Raw genomic sequence first — 6,730 nt, forward strand, 5'->3', positions numbered from 1 at the left:
CCCCCCCCCCCCCCCCCCCCCCCCCCCAAAAAAAAAAAAAAAGAAAAAAGAAAGATTAAAATATTCCTTTCAAAAGCATCACTGATTTGGAGGGAGAAAAGTGCAAATGTTTAAAAAGCATTGTTATTCTACCTTCAGGTAACATAGAAAAAATGCCAGACAGGTACATTGATAAAAGCATAATGGGTAATAAACCAGTCCCTTAGATATACCACATTTTTTTTTAGTACTTGAACAGGCTTAAATTCAAGCGCTTGATGCTGTATACACTGAGCATTTGCAATCAGCTTTAACAAAACGCTAACAGTATACATTTCTTGTCAGATTAAAACCTTACAGAGTATTTCAGTGCTGTACACATCATTAAAGCTTTAGGGGCACCAAGGTTAGTCTCTGGCCAGCTGAGAAGCCATTGGCAGCCTACTGAATGATTTCTATTTCTTTCAATGATAGGAAGAAAAGTGCTTTTCCTCCTTTTTGTTTAGCACTCGTGCCTAAACACCCATCACTGCAATTTATCACAATTCCTCTAACTACTAAACAGTTAAATCCAACAACTTAAAGCAGCAGGAGTTTTAAAGCAACAATGGTTCTGCAGTTCTGTGTTTCTTCTCTTCCCGACAGTCATTTACGCTACTTAACCTATTACATTTCTGACATTACAGATATATTCCAATTATGCAATCATTACAAAGAAACATGAAAACAAATGCAAAAGGACAGAAACATTTCTGTAGGCTGCCTAGAAAGAGCAATACCCTACTTAAATTTATGGATGGAATCTGGACTCAAACTAATGGGAGTTCAATTGATTTCAAGAGAGACAAGGTTTTGCTCCAACTCTTTCATCATTTCAGCGTGGTCCCCTGCAACTTGCACAGCTCCAACCTCCAGGCTGAAAGCCAGGGACATGCCAAGCTGGCTGAAATGCCTTTACACACTCCAACTGTCTCCCTCTTCAAAGACAAACAATTGTAAGGCAATACAAGTAGTAGTCTCTCCTGGAAGCATGCCATAACTTAATTCTGGTAAACATGAAATGGAAGAATATTCCAACGTTATCAGCCTTCTATAGAGGTGATCTGCTTTTCCTCCTTCATAAACTATATCACTGGAGAGTCAGAAGAACTTAGACAAGACGACAGGCAGTGAAATAGCAAGGAGATGGTAGTTACAACATATAAAAAAAACCACTCCCAGCTCCATCACACACCACAGAAGCTGAAACCTGCAGAATTTTTCAACTCTAGTAAACAACAGATCAAGCCACAGTCACGCTATCGAACTGCCTGAATCCACATGAATTTCAGAGCAAGACATCCACTCCAAATAAGTCGGTGCATGAAAGTTGGGCTGGGTGTGGGCTGCAAAACCAGGACTGAATGCCAGCCAGTGCCAGTTTCAGAACTGAGTTAATGGAGAGGGATGACAAAAGACTGTAGGAGAGCAGATGCTGAAGGAAGCAGACTCATTAAAAGGCCGTAATGTTATTGTAGCACTGATCTAAGCTGTCTCAGTAGGTTGCATGGCTGTGTATCAAAAGGGAATTGGAACCTATGGTTTGTCCAAGTTATTTCAAGTTTTTCAGCTGTCACTTTAAGCAAAAATCTACATGCTTTTATAGATTAATTACTAGTTAGCCCGAAAAAAAGAAGACTGGATAAGATGGCAGATGCAAAAAAGACCTCCATGTTCAACCAGCTTCTGCAGGACAGAACACCTGCAGCTACTCACGAGCAACAGTATCAGCAGATGCTCATTTGCTGGGGCACCATCCCACCTCATGTCCCTCCCTCCGGGACCATAACACATCAGTTAAAGCAAGTTTAACCACCACTCTTAGCAGTCTAAACTGGTTTTATAACACTTAACTCAAGGCATGCCTGCTTACAGAAATGTGTCATTGCTCTGCGTTCTCCCAACACTGCGGACATGTTTTAATCATGCCTTACCACCCTTCATTCACACAGGCTGAGACAGGGCTTTCTCAAGTGGCTGTCGTTTTGCTATTAGAATATAAGCTTCATTTTTAACTGTGGATAAGATGAAATCCAAAAACAGAAGTTCTCTGTTCCCTTCCTTTCAATCCCACCCCCCCACTTAGATTCACCAGAAACGAAACAGGATTTATCTTATTCAATTTTTAGCCCTTTTTTATGAGAATGTTTTTATTGGCCTGTTTTGTTATTCAGAACTGTGAGATCTTCTGCTAAGCTATTCCTAAATCAACACAGCCATCATTCACATCATCTTGCTCTCTAGTTTCCTTTAGGACAGACACAGGACTATACAGCAGTTCCTTCCCTGATAGCCTCTGTTCTGCTAACACTGATGCTACCAGCAGCCCCTGCCACGCGGGCCGACTATAATCCAGCCTTTAAGTGACAGCACAGACGGGCACGACTTTTAGCTGGGCACTACTGACGTACAACTACCACTAAGAACCCACTGAGAAGAGTGGCTTTAAAAACAAAGAGAGTACTACCTAAGAACGGACGCACCTGCATTACCCAAACCCAGCTCTCACAAGCGAAGCTGGCACTACCCCTACATCTTCAGATGTGATGACTGCGGTAACGCTGGATGGCTGAGAAGCACAGAATTGGGAGAGGAAGAGTGGCACATTTCAGAGCCTCCTGTGCTCTTGCAGGCTGTTTAGATACCAGGTTTGCCTCCATAACTCTGTGTAGCCACAGTTCAAGCCCCAGCTCCAGTTTTTTTTGGCACAGGAAATAAGCACGTGAAAAAAGCAGCACAGTACTGAAACAGAATGAATAATTTCTAACACCAAGCAAGGTGGTTGGGTGAACTAGCAGAGACGAAAGGGGAAAGAGAGGTGAGAAGATAACAACCAAAAGATCTACTTTTTTTTTTTTTCCCCAAATATCTATAGAAACCCTGAAGACATCTGATACAGCAATAAAGAGAGGGACTGAAAACAAGGGTCAAAAGGTACCATGATCATGGCTATTTTGGTTAGAATAAACACCGAAATAGCAATATGGATTTCAAGGACCAACAATTATTTTCTATAGCTATCTCAAGGACAAATGCTTATAGGGCTGAGAACCTTTTCATCCCAATCCTGGATACAACTGCTCGTATGTTTTCTACTGCGCTTCAATTTTGGCTTTCTTTGAATGGCAGAGATCTCAAATCCACGCCCATATCTGCATACAAACCCCAAGGTTGGCATTGTTAGGCAAAACCAACAACAAAAAACCCACTTCAGTATATGAGAACATAAGCAAATAAAATAATTGCAAAAGTGAAAAGAGGATGGAAAGGATGCAAAATATTTAGTACACTGATTTTACAGCAAGCATAGTAAGCAAGCTATACACCCTTAAAACGGAAGGGGAAAAACAGATTAGCTGCTTTTTAATATTAATGCTGGTAAATCTTCAACAGTTGCACAAATCCTTCAAAAATTATGATTCCCTTTGCAGCTGAGCTCCTTCTGCAGTGCAGTTGGAACGGCTGCTGAGTCTCATGCGGCTGCTCATTTAAGCTGTTCCCATTTCCACTCTTAAGAGAGACTAGAATGTCCTAATTCAGTTTAATAAAGAACACATTGGACTTGGGGGAGGGGAGAGCAACGACGGCATTGGGAGGGGAACCGAGCAATTTCTCTACTTCAATGAAGTTTAAAAAAAAGGCAACAAAAAAAGAAAAACCAGCAAAACCAACAGTTGATCATCTCAGGAAAGTCTCTAGAAAAGGGGGAGGAGAAAGGAAGACAAACAAGCAGAAACATTTTCCTCTCCTTTTGATCTAAGTTATAAGTACAAAATGCACTCTGTGGCACTGGTAATTTAATGAAAACTTTTTTTCCCAAAACTAACAGAATTCTGGTTATTCAAGAAGAGGAGGCTGATTTCTAAATAAAGCCATTAACTCAATTTAGTTTAAGGGAGATACAGTTCCCTGAGTCCTGAAGAAATGAAGAAGGTTGCTTCAACAAATCTGATTATCTTCGCTGTCAGTGAATTGGCATTACAGTTCCGAGGTACTTTGAAGGGTTCGGAGAACTGCGACTGAAGCAGGTATCGCATTACTTCACAAAAATAGCAAATATAAAATGATGCGATCTCCTCACAATACTGATTAAAAATAAAATACAAACCTTGACTAAGGCCAGAAGGGCACTTGAATTGCATATTCCATGACTAAGCGACTAAAAAGCCTACAGAAGACAGCATTAATTAAAGGGGCTGATCACCTGTGATAAACACAATGATTTTTTTTTTAATATTCACCAATACATTACTGCATATTTGATCGAGGCTGAAGCTGTCTATGAAACCTGATTTGAAATCTCTTCAGCCAATCTGGGTTTACTGACTGCTTAGATGAAATAAATTGTAGTACCTTCTGCTGAGTCCTACATCAAGGGCAATACTCTCAAATGCTTCCTGGAAAATAAACATGTCCTATTACCAAAATTGCCCTCAATTTCATATTTTAGTTTACTTCTATTACTGAAGTGAGTGACTTGTTTTTCCCCAGCAAGATCCTAGTTCTGCAGACATGACAAGACCCCGTCATGAAGATCTTAGGACAGAGAGGTTAGACCTTGCCACTTATCGTATGGGGCTACGTTACAACCTCTGGTCACTGCTGTTGATTTGACCTCTACAGTGTTTACGCTCTGAAGCTTGTAATGTGATTGCCTTTTTCTGTAACTGTAAATGCTGTGAAACAGTCAGAGAACATATGCTAGGATTTGCAAAAACAGGCAAGAAGGAAACATCCTGAGACAGAAAAACAATTAAAAAAAACCAGGCAGAAGTAGTAGTATGTGGAAAATAGCATATGGCTAAGCTTTCAGGAGGGAGGGAACAGCTACTTGGAGCCCAGCATCTCCCCCAAAGGAGACAGTTTTCAGAAATGCAGCTGCAGGACCCTCTGAAAAGTCAATCCCTCTAAAATACATCATGTTCGTACCTAGCAATGGAGCCAAGTAAAATCCAATGGTTATGCAGAACTGACCACCATGGCTGCTGCTTTTTTTTCTTTTTTTTTAAATTAAGGTAATGTCCATTTTGCTTGTATGAGACAATATAGCCAAGGTAGTCCTTTAAGAAAGATTTAAATGTACGGGGATCTCCTGTGTCATACATACTGTGGTACATAAAATAATGTTTTACAGGACACAAAGCCAACACACAACTAGTCATATTTGAGAAGTCCATCAATAAAGCCACAGAGACTGAGAAGCCCAAATTTTGGAAAACAGTCAAAAAGCTTTGAGCCTCATTAAACAAGCCAGCCTCATAGAAAGTGGACATATGATGCTGCAACATTACCTGATTTTTGAGGATTTGTGAGACTCCTGTATCTTGCTGTGCTGTCTTTGCCATAACATTTCATGCTGCTTTCATTCTGTGATCTCAAAGTGATGTATCTAAACATAAAGCAAAAGAATGGAAATTAGTTTCTCCCCCCATGTGATTATCTTATAAAATACCACCAGCTTGCCCCAAACCATGAGCATACCTGCAAGAATGAGCCTCCTGTTGTAACACAAGCAAATGCTGACTTCTATTCAATACAGTATCTCCATGCTACTCTGTTCTTCAAGTCACTACTGCAGAGGACATCTATCAGCACTATAACTCCCTTAAAGAACAACCAAGAACCTCTTTCCCATATCAATAGTGAGAGACTGCTTCATTGTCAAATCTCTGGGACTGATACATCCACAGTCCTTCAAATTACAGACTGAAATACGAGTAAATTCATCTTTTCTTCTTACTCAGCTTGGTGCCTATTGCAAAATGAGGAAGGGGTTATGTTGATGCAATAAATAAAACAAGATTGTCCTCTACTGCAAAGACCATAAAGATTTCACAGCGTCTTACGCTGCTTTGACAGAACCCAAAGACAGGCTGGATGCTCTCACGGAGAGGAGATTTGCTGGCCCAGAGCTTGCAACCTACATGACGAGTGTCACACAAACAAGAGAAGGTATAGCAATCAGGAAGGGAGGGATTAATGAAAGTCAAAGGTGCAGGAGATACAATCAGGTTGTCACCCAGTGCAAAAGAGATATCTAGACAAGGCATCTTAAATTATTTAAATGAAAACAACACATTTGGTTTTGTAGGTGCTGCTGCCAAGACAGCTTTTAGGGAAGGCCCTGAACACCCGAGGGTGTTAAGAGAGCTGGCTGACGTCGTTGTGAGGCCACTCTCCATTCTCTTTGAGAAGTTGTGGAGATTGCGGAGGACGTCCCAGAAGACTGGAAGAAGGCTAATGTCACCCCCATCTACAAGAAGGGCTTAAAGGAGGATCCAGGAAATTATACGCCCATCAGTCTTACTTCAGTCCCTGGGAAAGTTATGGAACGAATCCTCCTGAGGGCTATCACAAGTCAAATGAAGCACATGACTGGGAAAAGCCAGCACGGATTCACCAAGGGCAAATTGTGCTTGACAAACCTGATTGCCTTCTACGACAGAGCAACCTGCTCGGTTGCTGTGGGGCAAGTGATGCACATTGTCTACCTGGATTTCTCCAAGGCTTTCGATACAGTTTCCCACAGCCTCCTCCTAGAGAAACTGATGCGTTTCAGTCTAGGCAAGTGGTCTGTGCAGTTTGTGGGGAGCTGGCTGACAGGCCGCGCCCAGAGGGTGGTGGTAAATAGGTCCTTTTCAAACTGGCAACCTGTCACAAGTGGGGTCCCCCAGAGATCGATATTGGGCCCAACGCTGTTTAATATCTTCAT

At 41.5% G+C, this 6,730-nt stretch overlaps 1 protein-coding gene across 1 annotated transcript in view; it reads right to left on the minus strand.

Annotated features, from left to right (window-relative positions):
- Positions 1-6,730, minus strand: part of TRERF1 (transcriptional regulating factor 1) — a 75,881-nt gene that overhangs the window by 25,478 nt on the left and 43,673 nt on the right. Inside the window, exon 2 of the mRNA XM_019472159.1 lies at positions 5,310-5,407. The gene's annotated coding sequence lies outside the window, so the exon portion shown is untranslated. The remainder of the gene's footprint in view (positions 1-5,309; positions 5,408-6,730) is intronic.

The sequence above is a fragment of the Aptenodytes forsteri genome, unplaced genomic scaffold, assembly GCF_000699145.1.
Source record: "Aptenodytes forsteri isolate BGI_AS27 unplaced genomic scaffold, ASM69914v1 Scaffold195, whole genome shotgun sequence".
NCBI classification, from domain to species: Eukaryota; Metazoa; Chordata; class Aves; order Sphenisciformes; family Spheniscidae; genus Aptenodytes; species Aptenodytes forsteri.